General features: G+C 36.9%; 1 protein-coding gene across 4 annotated transcripts in view; it reads left to right on the forward strand.

Moving 5' to 3' along the window:
* The first annotated feature begins 1,370 nt into the window (after positions 1-1,370).
* Positions 1,371-14,906, forward strand: part of LOC149795381 (putative tRNA(His) guanylyltransferase) — an 84,185-nt gene continuing 70,649 nt past the window's right edge. For all 4 annotated transcript variants that reach the window (XM_089965163.1, XM_089965166.1, XM_089965164.1 and 1 more), the window contains exon 1: positions 1,371-1,530. The gene's annotated coding sequence lies outside the window, so the exon portion shown is untranslated. The remainder of the gene's footprint in view (positions 1,531-14,906) is intronic.

The following is a 14,906-nucleotide window of genomic DNA, read 5'->3' on the forward strand; positions in this document are numbered from 1 at the left end:
CAGATTTTTGTGTATCCTAGATTATATTATTCGCATTCTATTGTTCACATATCTTTAATAATTTCCTTAAACCTGTTAAAAAAGGACTTATCAATAAAATATCATCAACACAACCATTTTTTTAAAGTAAGAAATAACGCATTTAGTGTCAAATGTAACCCACGTGATACTGACCGGTTTACAGTTTAAACCGTCTTTGTATACATCAGATAACAAAGAGCAAAGTTCCCTGCAAATGAAGATAGCGAAAACCTTTGCTATTACTTACTTGTTCAAACCCAAAAAATGTAGAGAAAATGACTTTGTTGTCACTTTGAGCGGCCGAAATTTGTGAAGAAATAAGCTTAAATACTCAATTCAAGGCAACTTTTCTCGTCTTAACTGACATTAATTTTCTGTATTTTTCCCATCTTTTTTGTAATTTTTTGTAAGTTTTGTAACTGTTCTCAACTTTTCGTAACTTTTCGCACTTTTCGTAACTGTTCGTAACTTTACGCACTTTAGTCATACCCAGATCATAGTCTGGTTCCCCGACCTTTCTAAACTTTGTTACTCTTCCTGATAACGAAAAGTAACGATTGGTGAGCCATTGGAGAACAATATTAAACTTAGGTCGCACTGGACAGTTTTTCTGTGAATTTTCATCCAACAATGACCTATTGCAGAAAAATAAGAATAATTTTACACTGAAGATACAAATAAAAAACTAATGATTTTTGTAGAAAGCATACATGTAAGATTTTGACTGCAGCAATCAGGTTAATTCCCAATGCAACTGGTGATTTTTATGCTGAACACTGCCACCAACCCCTAAAGTTTACATTCATTTTTGACAGGAAATAGCTATTTTGAATATTTTCCTGTGATAAGGCAGCTAAAAGAATCAGCATGTGCCTTATGCATGAATAAAGTTCACTATTACTATAAAAAAATTAGCATACTTTTCATCACCCCTCAGCCATCTAAATTTTTAGATATTTACCTCTATAGCAGACACACGTAAATACGTAAGCCAAGTTGGCTGCTCATTTGCAGCTCGAGTTACGCATTTGATCTCCAATGCTCGTCTGACTGTGACAGGCAGTCACCAACAAGCCAACCCATTTCCAACCCTAACTCAAAGTAAATCTAAACCACTTTACAGATTTAGGTTATGTGTGAATTTATAAATGCTAGGCTTGTGATAATTAGGTTCATGTCTGCTACCTTAAAAATGGGGGGAGGGGTCAAAATACGAAACCTTATAGGTCCATCAAAACCATTACACATAACTAAGGTAAGGGACCAGCCTAGGTCACTGATACATTTATTACTGCAGAAATAGCAAAGCTAATCCAAATGATCTTAGTAATCAATCGGAATATAGTGGATTTATAAGCTATTTGTTTTACATACACATGTTACGAAATATAATTGGATTAATAAAAGAAAACGTAGTATCGAAAATGGTCTACTAAGAAACAAGCGACAGCAGAAATTAGTAGATACAAACTTAGGAAATGTATGAACGATAGACCGACAAAACAAAATGTAAGTGCACAGAAAATAAGTTTTCCTTGTTACGGATTTTTTTTCTTCTCGTATCATCATACGCGCTGTGGCAAACTGACTAGGTTTCTGTACCCTGAACACATGGGTTCGTTCAATGTTCAGCTAATGTATTGCATCCCTATAAATAATATATTTACTATGTGAGCCCAAGAGAATATTTTCCTTTCCTGCATTATTATGGGATATATTTTTAATATTGTGATAAAAAAAATATGCTATTACCGATTGGTACAGTCACGAGTTAAAATGTATGTTTTTTTTTACAACAAGATGAATTACATCTATATTTATAAAAAAATGAACAGATTTTTTTTTTATTATTATACGGCAAAATTGCTCCTAAATCAAAGCTTAGACTGTTAAACTCGCACTTGAGCACACACCCCACCACAGGTGCTCGACGCGAGCTTGATGTTGAGAGAAAAAACCAATAATCTAAAGGAAAAAATCATACAGTGACAGTGACAAAAATACCTTAGATTACCCCCATGACCCGTTCTGACACAGGACCCTCTCTATCATAATATATATATATGAGAGAAGCTACGGAACTTCAAATACTTTGTTCCACCCATGACCCTCGATTTCCTTCTGCTATTTCTGTTTTTAAAGGCACATGGCCATACTATATGGCATGTTTTACTCCTGAGATATTTTTCTATTCATCAAGCCATTATTGACTTTTCTGCGTTGTACCAAACTGAAGTTACGGGCTCTGAAATGTGCGATTTTCACGAATTTTTACTCTGAGACAAGTCCAAGCTCATGTGATAATAAGTATAACCTTTTGAGCCAATCATATTTTGGTGTTGATGTGTGTGCCGCATAGTTTACCTATTTTGAAAATAGAGTCACATGTATACGATGACTGTGCTGTGAAGAAGACAATGTCTAATTCTTGCATGGAACAGGATTCCTAAAGTTGAATCGAGTTAATGGTAAGTAAAAACTTACTTTTGCATCTTCCACTGTTCTGTGAGTCAAGAAGGGATGCATCGTAGAGTCATAAACATGGTACATGTAGCTCTTTTCACCAGTTTTTACATGTGCACGCACTTGTCTCTGCAGTAAAAATTCTCGAAAATCACATGTTTCAGAGCCCGTAACTTCAGTTTGGTACAAAGCAGAAAAGTCAATAATCGCTTGATGAATAGAAAAATATTTCATCTAGCATGTGCATGTGAGCAATCAAATGTAGATGATCAGGAGCCATTTTTGGGAGACAGAGCAATCTAATGTAGATGATCAGGAGCCATTTTGGGGAGACAGAGCAATCAAATGTAGATGATCAGGAGCCATTTTGGGGAGACAGAGCAATCAAATGTAGATGATCAGGAGCCATTTTGGGGAGACAGAGCAATCTAATGTAGATGATCAGGAGCCATTTTGGGGAGACAGAGCAATCTAATATAGATGATCAGGAGCCATTTTGGGGAGACAGAGCAATCAAATGTAGATGATCAGGAGCCATTTTGGGGAGACAGAGCAATCAAATGTAGATGATCAGGAGCCATTTTGGGGAGACAGAGCAATCTAATGTAGATGATCAGGAGCCATTTTGGGGAGACAGAGCAATCTAATGTAGATGATCAGGAGCCATTTTGGGGAGACAGAGCAATCTAATGTAGATGATCAGGAGCCATTTTGGGGAGACAGAGCAATCTAATGTAGATGATCAGGAGCCATTTTGGGGAGACAGAGCAATCTAATGTAGATGATCAGGAGCCATTTTGGGGAGACAGAGCAATCTAATGTAGATGATCAGGAGCCATTTTGGGGAGACAGAGCAATCAAATGTAGATGATCAGGAGCCATTTTGGGGAGACAGAGCAATCTAATGTAGATGATCAGGAGCCATTTTGGGGAGACAGAGCAATCTAATATAGATGATCAGGAGCCATTTTGGGGAGACAGAGCAATCAAATGTAGATGATCAGGAGCCATTTTGGGGAGACAGAGCAATCAAATGTAGATGATCAGGAGCCATTTTGGGGAGACAGAGCAATCTAATGTAGATGATCAGGAGCCATTTTGGGGAGACAGAGCAATCTAATGTAGATGATCAGGAGCCATTTTGGGGAGACAGAGCAATCTAATGTAGATGATCAGGAGCCATTTTGGGGAGACAGAGCAATCTAATGTAGATGATCAGGAGCCATTTTGGGGAGACAGAGCAATCTAATGTAGATGATCAGGAGCCATTTTGGGGAGACAGAGCAATCTAATGTAGATGATCAGGAGCCATTTTGGGGAGACAGAGCAATCTAATGTAGATGATGAGGTGCAGAGGCATGTTGCAGCCTCTTGCATATACATCTCGGAGATGAGAAGCTATCTAAAAGTGAAAGCAATATATCATATGTACTCACATACAAGTCAGAACCAACTGCAAACAACATGGACCCTAATCTGTCATTGCATAATTCACCAGCAGATCAGAATCAATGTTGTTTGTTTTACTAATTAAGCCTAATAAACTTCATTGACCCAGATTTACCGGCGCCTCAGACTGCAAATATTGTCTTTCTTTGATGTATAACTATTCATTATTATTTTTTTCCTGAAAGACTTTTGTAACTTCCTTTACATACTAAGTCACCTAAGTACTTAGAAAATCTAAAATGTTTCATGATGGGTTGACCAGCTTATATTTGTGTATCAAGACAGTAAACAGACTGACACAAGGGAAGTAGTAAAAAGTGCATGACTGACCTGCAATTAGGTGACATATCACAGTCTTCATTACACAGTAGGCAATTAACAGTGTATACAGTTTGGTAAATTTTAAAGTCTAGCCATTTATTATCAACACAGCTTGTAACATTTCAAAGACAAGTCGGCTATGGTGTACACCATTGAACTTAGTACTATTTTTTTTGGAAGGGGAACCAATTGTGATCTGAGGCTAGACCAACAAGTTCTCCACCATGCTTGTTTTGTCATGACTAGTGGCAGAAGTTAGAAGGAAAAAAAGGTGGAGAAAAACTTGTTGGTCTAGTTTGAGACCATTGCTCTCTATCCAGTTTGCAGTTAGACCTATGTATAGATGGTAATCAAGACATAGTAAAAGGAGGGAAGAAACAAACTTCTCTTCGATTACTGGAAGTTTCTTTTGGAGAGTGTCAGTCTCATCATTGGACTCTTGTTTTAAAGAATTTAGGCGTGGACTTTCACTTTCATGATCCCACAAAAAACTCCATAATAAAGCTTAACTTGACTTCAAATCCTGCTAGAAAATTTTTGAAGGAAAGAAGGAAGCATAAGTACATTTAGAGTAAGATTTCCTATCTGGACTAACTGCAAGTACCAAAATTATAGATTAAAGCTTTATGAACACAGAAGGTTGTATTTTGCAGAAAATTATGTGTACAATAAGAAAGAGCTGTATGATACCGCACACAACTCAGACAATTCAAGTGTGGTCTACCTAGTAGAGGGCAATGAATCATGTTCACAGTAGGATCAGTGCTGGAGTAAATTTTTAGAGCAACACGACTTTTCATCCCCTGATAGATTAGGATGGTGGAAAAACAGATCACTGAGTGTAGAGCAGTCAAAGTTTACAATATTCAAGACAGTCACAAGGTTCTCAGTAGATGTATACTCTTGGGTTTTGACACTTGGAATTTAAATATGACCCATTTCTGATGCATGGAAATTCCAAATTTTACATTTTATTGACACACATTGATTTGGGCTGGAGCACTAGTCCTAATTACCCTTGATTTGCCTCCGCCATTATTTCCTAGTGTGTGTGTGTGCTATCCATAACAAATTTACTGTATGTGCCAGTGAAGGACATTACTAGCTAGACTAGTGTTTACACCATAATATTATATAATAATAATATCATCCAGTAATATTGCACTTGTGTAAAATCAGTTTGTGCTGGGCAGGGCTAACAGGTCACTGATGTCATACTTTGGAGTACATACTCGTGTCCAGGTTCAATTGTTTTGAGATCATTTTTTTATGTTTATGATAGAGGAAGAGAGAATCAATTATGACTTGATTGGATTAACTATGGATCAGATGTTGGTGTTTGTTTGATTGCCCATCAAATAATAATCAGTTAGACAAAACTGGTAAATATGGCAGCTTGCAAAGCCATTTGTCAAAGGTAATTGAACAAGCTCTTGTGTTTTATTGTCAATTAATTTGCTTCAACTGGTAAAAGATTTAAAAGTTCAGAATCAGTTATGACTTGATTGGATTAACTTTTTGCTCAAATGTCAATTTTTGCTTGATTGCCCATCAAATTATAATCAATTAGGAAATATGGCAGCTCACAAGGCCAGTTGTCAAAAGTAAATGGACAAACTTGAACTATGTTTTATTGGTGATTAATTTGCTTCAGTCACAAAACATTTAAAAATTCATGTGTTAATGTATAATTCAGTAAGACTTTATACTCACTGATTTATTTTGTACTTTGGAATTCAAGGCTCAGATTCAGCCAGTGTTGGTATGTGAGAAAGCTTGCCAGTAGCTTCTCGTGGGTCGGTGGTTCTTTCCGAGGTTTTCCCGGATTCTTCCTCCACTATTAATACTGGCCGCCATGTATAGTCTATCGTGTGCTGAAAAATGGCGTTAAACCCCACAACAACAACAACTTTGGAATAATCGAGGTTGAATAACAAGATGGTTTAATTTTGTTATATTAGATCCTTTATAAGTTGTTAAATCACTATGGCTCAAAAAATTTTTTTTTTTTTTTGTCTCAGTCTCATCTCCTGGCAGTGATGATCATTCTGACCCTCAGACAACAAATAAACAGAAAGTTTGTAACAATTCTGAGAAGGATAATAAATCTCCTAAAGTTCATAATAAAAATTTAGGAAACGTGAAAAAGAGAATTTCCATGGGTCAAAAATGTTGTGAAAGATGGTAATACATTGATGATTTGATGAGAAAGAAGCAAAATCAGCCAACAAATTTAATAAAATAATTTATTTCCCTAGAATACGAAGTGGAAAATTCAAGACATTTACAATATTGTGAATTAATTCCAAATCAACCTAAAAATTCTATCACAAGTCCAAAGTAGAAAATGTTCTGAATTAATTCCAGTAGTCTTGAATGTGCTGATGTACAAATGATCTTGAATATGTTGATATATTACAATGATATGATCCACATTGTCTTTTAGTAAGTTTTCAATATCCCAAAATAGAGTCTTTAAAACCAAAAGTCAATGAGCACTTTGTAATTCCAGTGAATAAATATTTGAGTAAATAATTCCTTGCAAATTATAACTGAATAGAACAGTAAATGATTCCATGGTCTGAACTTAAGTTAGGAATGAAGACTTTGTTTACAAAACTTTCTATATATTTGGATTATTATTTACATCCCCACATGACCTATGTCACAATAACATTCTCTACAAAAAACTAATGGAAAATTCCAAAATATTGTCAACCAGTTAGTCCTTGAACTCAGTCTTTCGTAAATATTGTAAAAAAAAGAAACATGACAGTAGTCCTCTACACTTACTCAAGGTCAAGCAAATGCTATAGATTTAGGTAACAATTTTGCATTTAAAATGATTTGAGGAATTAAAAATAGAATATGTTGAGAAGTTCAAAATACAGTATAATAAGTATAAAATAATCCATTTTCTGTTTAATATGCCAGATATAGACACAATCATCTAAATTAGAGAAACTTGTGCAGAAGTCAGTAAATGGCCACGTCTGTCTTGCTCGCTGCTTGCCTGTTTCTTACAAAATACTATACAAGTATATATCTTTATTCACTATGAGACATGATATCTTAAACATCAGTTTACTCTACTAATAATAAATAATTCCAGGTATTAGCTCATGACTGTCAAAAACTAATGACTACTGAGATTTCAGTTTGACTCTTGATTTTATACTTTGTACCTCTGAGATTATGAGGTCAAGGGTCAAATGACTCTTCAGTTTTGAAATCTACTGAAAGTCCCTTGTCATTAAAAACTGCAGTTTGACTCAACGTTTGAGTCAAGTAATATAACAACAAAAAGAAATATTCATAGCACTTAATAAAAATATTCAAATATGCGCTATTTTTACTGAATGAAATATAAAATGCCAATAAACTTTTTTAACTTTACTTGCAGTCAGAGTCATAATTTACATTTGATTGGCTATAGAATTTCATTTAGGCTTAATGTGTGAATCTCGCAACTGAAATATAATTACATACACACCCTTATGTTTCTAACGTTGCTTCCATTTTGCATGTGTCTGTTAATTTTGGAACCATCTGGAGGATATTGAAATTGGAAGTCCTTAGCCATTTATTTCAGAATGGGAGGAAAATTATGTAGAAAACTCTTCCACAAATTAATGACCAGGGGTCTAGAACAAGAAACTTGGATCCTGGAACAGTCCCAGTTGTGGGTTGATAGGCTGCACCAAATCCCTGTTTCAGTTTAATTTCCCTTCAACAATTTTTTGTATGTTTATAAACTACTTTATATGGTTGCTAAGCTACATGTTCAAAGAGAAATTTTGGGTACTGTTGGAGCACAATTACAGTTTGATGGAAAATTTGAGAGAAAATTTGTTGAAAATGCGATGCAATTGAGGTCTGCTGAGAACTTTGAATCATAGTCACAGAAATGTTGAATGTAACCCATATTCCAGCTGATGTTCTGATTTCAGCATTTGACCAAATATCTGCATTGTGTACTTACACAAATATTACTCGAGTTAACTTCACTTTATAATATCTGCAATGTGTACTTACACAAATATTACTTGAGTTAACTTCTCTGTGTAATATCTGCAATGTGTACTTACAATTATTAATTGGGTTAATGTACCATATGTGCTTTCTTATAAGTCAGGTCTAACTGCAAACATCAAAGATCCTGATCTGCTGTAGCATAATGTGCCTGCAGATCAGGGTCTGTTGTTGTTTGTTCTGCTGACTGTTCCTAACAAACTTTAGCATTATGTAGTGGCAGATCAGGTTCTTTGCAGTTTGCATTTGGGCTCATCTTATAAGCGAGTATGTATGGTAAGTGTTGAAGTTCATTATAATATCCTTATCGTGATTATCAATATATACATACTGGAAGAGTTAGCTCCCATTGACTGTGTTTGGAGCTCATTTTGTAGATGCACTGCCAGTCCCACTGTGGTCATGCTGAATAAAGCACATGTTAGATTCAGCTTTAGCTCACCTCTGAAGTATTGGAGAGCTGTTGCATTACTACAAATATCTGTATTCACACCCACATATAAAGGTATATTGTATTACTGCCTGTATCAGTGTTCACACCCACATATAAAGGTATATGGTATTACTGCCAATATATGTATTCACACCCACAGATAAAGGTATATTGTATTACTGCCAATATCTGTATTCACACCCACAGATAAAGGTATATTGTATTACTGCCTGTATCAGTGTTCACATCCACATATAAAGGTATATTGTATTACTGCCAATATTTGTTCTCATACAGATAAAAGCATATTGTATTACTGCCAATATCTGTGTTCACACCCACAGATAAAAGCATATTGTATTACTTCTAATATCTGTGTTCACATTCACAGATAAATGCATATTGTATTGCTGCCTGTATCTGTGTTCACACCCACAGATAAAAGTATATTGTATTACTGCCTGTATCTGTGTTCACACCCACAGATAAAAGCATATTGTATTACTGTCAATATCTGTGTTCACACCCACAGATAAAAGCATATTGTATTACTGTCAATATCTGTGTTCACACCCACAGATAAAAGCATATTGTATTACTGCCATTATCTGTGTTCACACCCACAGATAAAAGCATATTGTATTATTGCCAATATGTTTGTTCACACCCACAGATAAAAGCTTATTGTATTACTGCCAGCATCTGTGTTCACACACAGATAAAAGCATATTGTATTACTGCCAATTTCTGTGTTCACATACACAGATAAAAGCATATCCATACAGTATGTACTGCATAACTGCATCTCATTCTTTCTTCTTAAGTCCTGGGCAAGTGCCAACATAAGAATTCAATGATTCATTGGAAAGCATTAACAAATAATAAATCAGATGCTGGTACAAGTGGTTTAAAAGTAAAAGTAACAACATATATATATATATATATATATATATATATATATATATATATATATATATATATATATATATATATATATATATATATGGAATAGTTTTGATAAAACAAATATGATGCAAGCATTCTTATGGACTATTTAAGTCATTTAGACATTCTTATTGTTGTTTTTTATTCTCCAATTTCGAAAATGACCATGATATCACTGACTGGTTTGGTTTCTGTGGGTATGTGTTTTTCCAATCAGGATAATTTGTACTTGGAACTGTCTAAGGCACACTTGACAAGAGATGCTTCTTGGGTTGGTTTGATCGATATAGGATGTACTGCTTCTCAGAGATTTATGATGCTCTTGCTTATGCACTGTCTCTGCAGATTTCTTCCATTCAGAATCTGTAATTCTAGTACGGAATCAAACTCTGCCAGATGGAGTGATCTTGTCTGAGATCCTCCCAAGACTGAGTGTCAGTGTTGAAGTGTTTAAGGATGACTTAGGAAATCTTCTGACCACCCTGAGAACACTTTCCTGCATTCAGTTCTCCATAGTAGATCTTTGATAGTCATACTTCTGACATCCTGGTGACGTGACCTGACCATATCAATTATGATTTCATCAGCAGAGTGTGGATGCCTGTTCATGAGAACCTCTGTGTCTGGGACCCTGTCCTGCCATCTTATTCTCATCAGTTTCCTAAGGCAGACCATGTGACAATGGTTCAGCGTCTTGGCATCGTCTCTGTACACTGTCCAGGTTTTGCAAGGATACGTTACAGTTGGCAATATAATGGCTTTGTAAATGCCAAGTTTTGTTTATAGACTGATACATTTGTGCATATTTGCACTTGGTATGCCAAAGGCCACACTTACTTGAGCAATTCTGGTATGTGTTCCTTCATCAGTGTGGATGAAATGTGACAGTGCTTTACAAAGATAGATGAACTTGTCCACTGCCATGAGGGTTTGGCTGTAATATTAGACTTTACATAATGATTTCCTGGTGCCAGTCTTCTTGATACTGAATGTGAGACCAAAATTATCACGAGCTGAAAGGAAATGGCCCTTACTTTATTGCATGTCAGACTCTGATTCTTATGAACATTGCATCTGATTCTTATGAACATTGCATCTGATTCTTATGAACATTGCATCTGATTCTTATGAACATTGCATCTGATTCTTATGAACATTGCATCTGATTCTTATGAACAATGCATCTGATTCTTATGAACAATGCATCTGATTCTTATGAACATTGCGTCTGATTCTTATGAACATTGCATCTGATTCTTATGAACAATGCATCTGATTCTTATGAACATTGCATCTGATTCTTATGAACAATGCATCTGATTCTTATGAACATTGCATCTGATTCTTATGAACATTGCATCTGATTCTTATGAACATTGCATCTGATTCTTATGAACATTGCATCTGATTCTTATGAACATTGCACTCTCAAGAATAGTTGTGTTATTTTCTTTGAGTACTGACAGAGTATGATTGCCAGATAATAAAGTTTCAGTTGGGAGAGCAAAATGGAGTGTTACAGGATAAGATGTGATCTCTCAAATGTGGACATTTTGAACAGTCAAAAAGGAAGTGTTTTGCCATCTCTATTTCAACAGAAGAACAATGTTTTTTGTTAGATACATGATTTGACTATCAGTCATAATTTAAATTACTACACTTTGTTCTTTATCAAGCATCTGTGACTTGTGTCATTCTGAAATCAGTGTAGTAGTAAATAAGAGTGATGGTAGGCTTTGAAATTATGCATTGAACGTTTGTTTCCTACTTCTCTTTGTTTGACTTGAATACAGCAAAAAGGAATTATTAAATGGAACGGTGTTGTAGCAGCCACCTATGCAAGCCCTGCAACCGGAGGAGTCCTGGGCCCAGTGCAGACCAAAAATTCCCATCAAACAACTACTTTTTTATTGGGAGGGGACATCAGAATTATCTTTTGATGGAGGGGAGGCACAGAATTTCTTACTACTTAATCCACTGCATTGGAGAGTGACTGTTGTTGGTTGTTTGAGTGGAATAGTTTTATGTTCTATATCGTTAAATTAAATCTTGAACATACACAGGAGCCAGTTCATCATTAATTTAAAAAACCTCAGTATGTGCTGATAGGAGTGAGAAGCTGGGATTTCCCCATATGGTTTCATGGTACAATTATGCAGGGAATGCTCTTTTGATGATTTTTGTTATCATTTTCATTGCCATGGTGATATATTTATTTTCTATGCGCTCTTTCTCCTGCATCATGCCATTATACTGAATGTAGTCATTATAATAAAAAAAATTTAAAATGCTGGCACAAGATTTGTATATATTTTTTTGTGAAGACAATCCAGATGGGAGTTGAAATTTTTAAGCAGTGTAATTTCTCCCAGACTTTATAAAAAATATATTTAATACATCACTGCCAAAGATAAAACCCAAATGGTTGTGCTGAGTAACCTGATGTATGTTTTGGCCTTGTATAATAAGCATAGTGGACTGGTTATGGTTCCATTTTTGTGATGTTAGTCATGGCTGATTCAGTCTTATCTGAATTAAATGTGTGTATGCTCTTTCAGATTAATTTTTTTATATTGGAGAGCAATGTCAGGACAGTGGAAAAGTGGCCACAAGAAAGGTCCTTGGGACACTCACCAAAACTACCTCACATGCTTAGAGTGGACATGAAGGAATCATTTTGTATTTTGCAGAATTTGGTCCAATGAAAACTGGAGTATGGCCAATTCCAGACACACTTATAGTGGGTGGAAGAAACATAAATCTCTGTTCTGATTTTTCATGTTTCTCTCATGCAGAGCACCAAGGGGCTCACTGGAAGATAACTAGTTTTTCAGTCCAGAAGAACACTCCCAAGTCTCAGGAGCTTATGGCACCAGTCTCTTTGGAGGAAGGTGGGGCCCCTACCGTTGAAGTGTAAGAACATTTGAGGAGTAGATCACTCCTCACGTTCACAGTAGTGTGTCACTCCCTTGTGCAGTGGAGGAGATGCATTACTTTTCTCACACCCTGGGCAGGGTGTTGCTCTCTTCTGTGAGGGAGGAGCTGCAGTGCACCCAACAGTAGGGTAGCACATTTCTCCCTCCCAAGTGGGATGAGCAGCATCACACCTTATTGATGAATCAGCAGGCTGAACTAAGCTTTGACATATCTATTTCATCTGACTAGTCACTGGTCTAGTCATCAGTCAGTTCATGTGGGTGTCCAGTCATTCATACTGGCTGCCAATCTTTCGGTGGTCATTACTCAGAGGTCTCATTGTATGGGGATTCAGACTGGGCTGTGTCCCCTCCCCCTTTCACATGGGGATTCAGATTGGGCTGTGCCCCCCCCCCCCCCCTTCACACTGCCATTACACTCTGTGCAGGATTGAGAGTCTGCCTGGCAGATTCAGATTAGGGATGGGGATTGAATAAATATTTTTGCAAATCACCCCCAGGGACCAGCCACTAATTTTTTTTTTAATAGGTGCATCCTCAGATCAATCTGCAACCAAGATTAGACCTCCTTAACAGTCAGATTCAAGGCAAGTTGCTGACAAATCTGCTAGGATTAAGTTTTATAATCTACCTTCCTTTCCTAAAGAAAGTGTGTGTGTGGGGGACAGCACTAGGGACTCACAACCCCTCCTGTTGTGCATTCCTCTCCTAAATGTCCCTGTAGGTACCCATCTAAGCCTCTTTTGAGATTCTTGGTCAGCATCACAAACAATGGGTGGGTCCTTTCTATTGTGAACAATGGTTACTGATTTAATTTTCAGGAACAACCCTCTCTGTTAGAGTCTCCCGTGTTCTTTCACCTGTCCAATCTGGTTAAATTAACTAAAGAAGTAGATACCCTTTTTTGCAGAAAGGTGCAGTCAAGATAGTTCTGAATGATTCTATTCCAAGCTATTCCTGATCATCAAGAAAAGCTGGAAGTTTTGTGTCATAATCAATGTATCCCCTTGAAACTGGTTTCCTCTGGAGGAACCATTCAAGATGCAAACCACCTTCTCAGGCTAGAATGCAACTTGTCTGTCAGATTGGGAAGTTTCCATTGCCTATTTACACATCCCAATAGTTCCTCCACATTGCAAATACCTTTCAGTTCTTGGTTCTGCCATTTGGAATTTCTTCCCCACCCAGAGTCTTCATCCAAGTTATGGGAGTAATAGTGGCATATCTACAATAATTACTGGGAATCCCAATTCTTAAGTACCGGTATTAAGGTGATCAGATTCTACTCCATTTTTGGTCCACAGCAGCTTGATTGGGTCCAATCTTGAGAAGTCAGAGCTCATTCCATCACTGGACATGTATGCATGGAGATGAACTTAATCATGAACCAGAACTTAGTCTGGGTCCCACAGGATTGGGTATAGATTGAATCCTGGATTTTCTAGAGGAACTACATGCAAAGACAAAGTTGTCTGCACACCTTTACAGATCCCTGTTGGGAACCTTGAACACTGCTGCATATCTGTTTCCTTAAAACATCTCCATATGCATCCTTTACATATGTGGAAACAGCACAGAAATTCTCTATCAACTCAGATTCATTTCGGGCCAGATCTTCATCTCCATTTGTGCTGGTGGATGAATATGGATGGATTCCTTGCTGGAGTTCCAATGCTTGCACCTGACTCCAACTCCTCTCTGTTCACCAACACATCAGATTCCAGTTGGGGCACTCACTGAGAGCTGGAGGGCTTCATTCTCCAGAGTCATTGGACACAGTGAATTGACCCTCCACATCAACAGAGAAAGTGGTAAGTATGTCATGGTCTGCTCAAACAACACATCCGTTGTACTTACCGCCATTGTCAAGGAAGGCATACTTCCTAATCTCTTTTTGGATGGAAGTTTGGAACTTCTCCACTAGACTGCTTTGGACAACGTCACCATTTGAGTTTGTCACATTCTGGTGTGAAACAACTTACTAGTGGACAGTCTGTCCAGGTCAGGAAAAATGGTGCTGATGGAGTAATCTCCTGTCCTGACTCAATCTTTGCCAATAAAACAGCTGACTGTTCTGTACATGGGCATGTGAGGAGCATCGGTGGACTGTGTATTATTGACCATCGTCCATTCTGAGGGAGGATATATTCACACTGAATAGAGTTTTTTAGTTAAAGTCCAAGCTTTCCAGTACTGTAGGGATGGGTAAGTATTGCATAATTAAAATTAGTTTTACCCCTACCCAACTATCCCCTGCGCCCCCATAATTTGGATCAATATATATAATCCTTGTGTCACAGTCCCCA

The sequence above is a fragment of the Sinohyriopsis cumingii genome, chromosome 7 (genome assembly GCF_028554795.1).
Source record: "Sinohyriopsis cumingii isolate HCF-2022 chromosome 7, ASM2855479v2, whole genome shotgun sequence".
In the NCBI taxonomy this organism is placed as follows: domain Eukaryota; kingdom Metazoa; phylum Mollusca; class Bivalvia; order Unionida; family Unionidae; genus Sinohyriopsis; species Sinohyriopsis cumingii.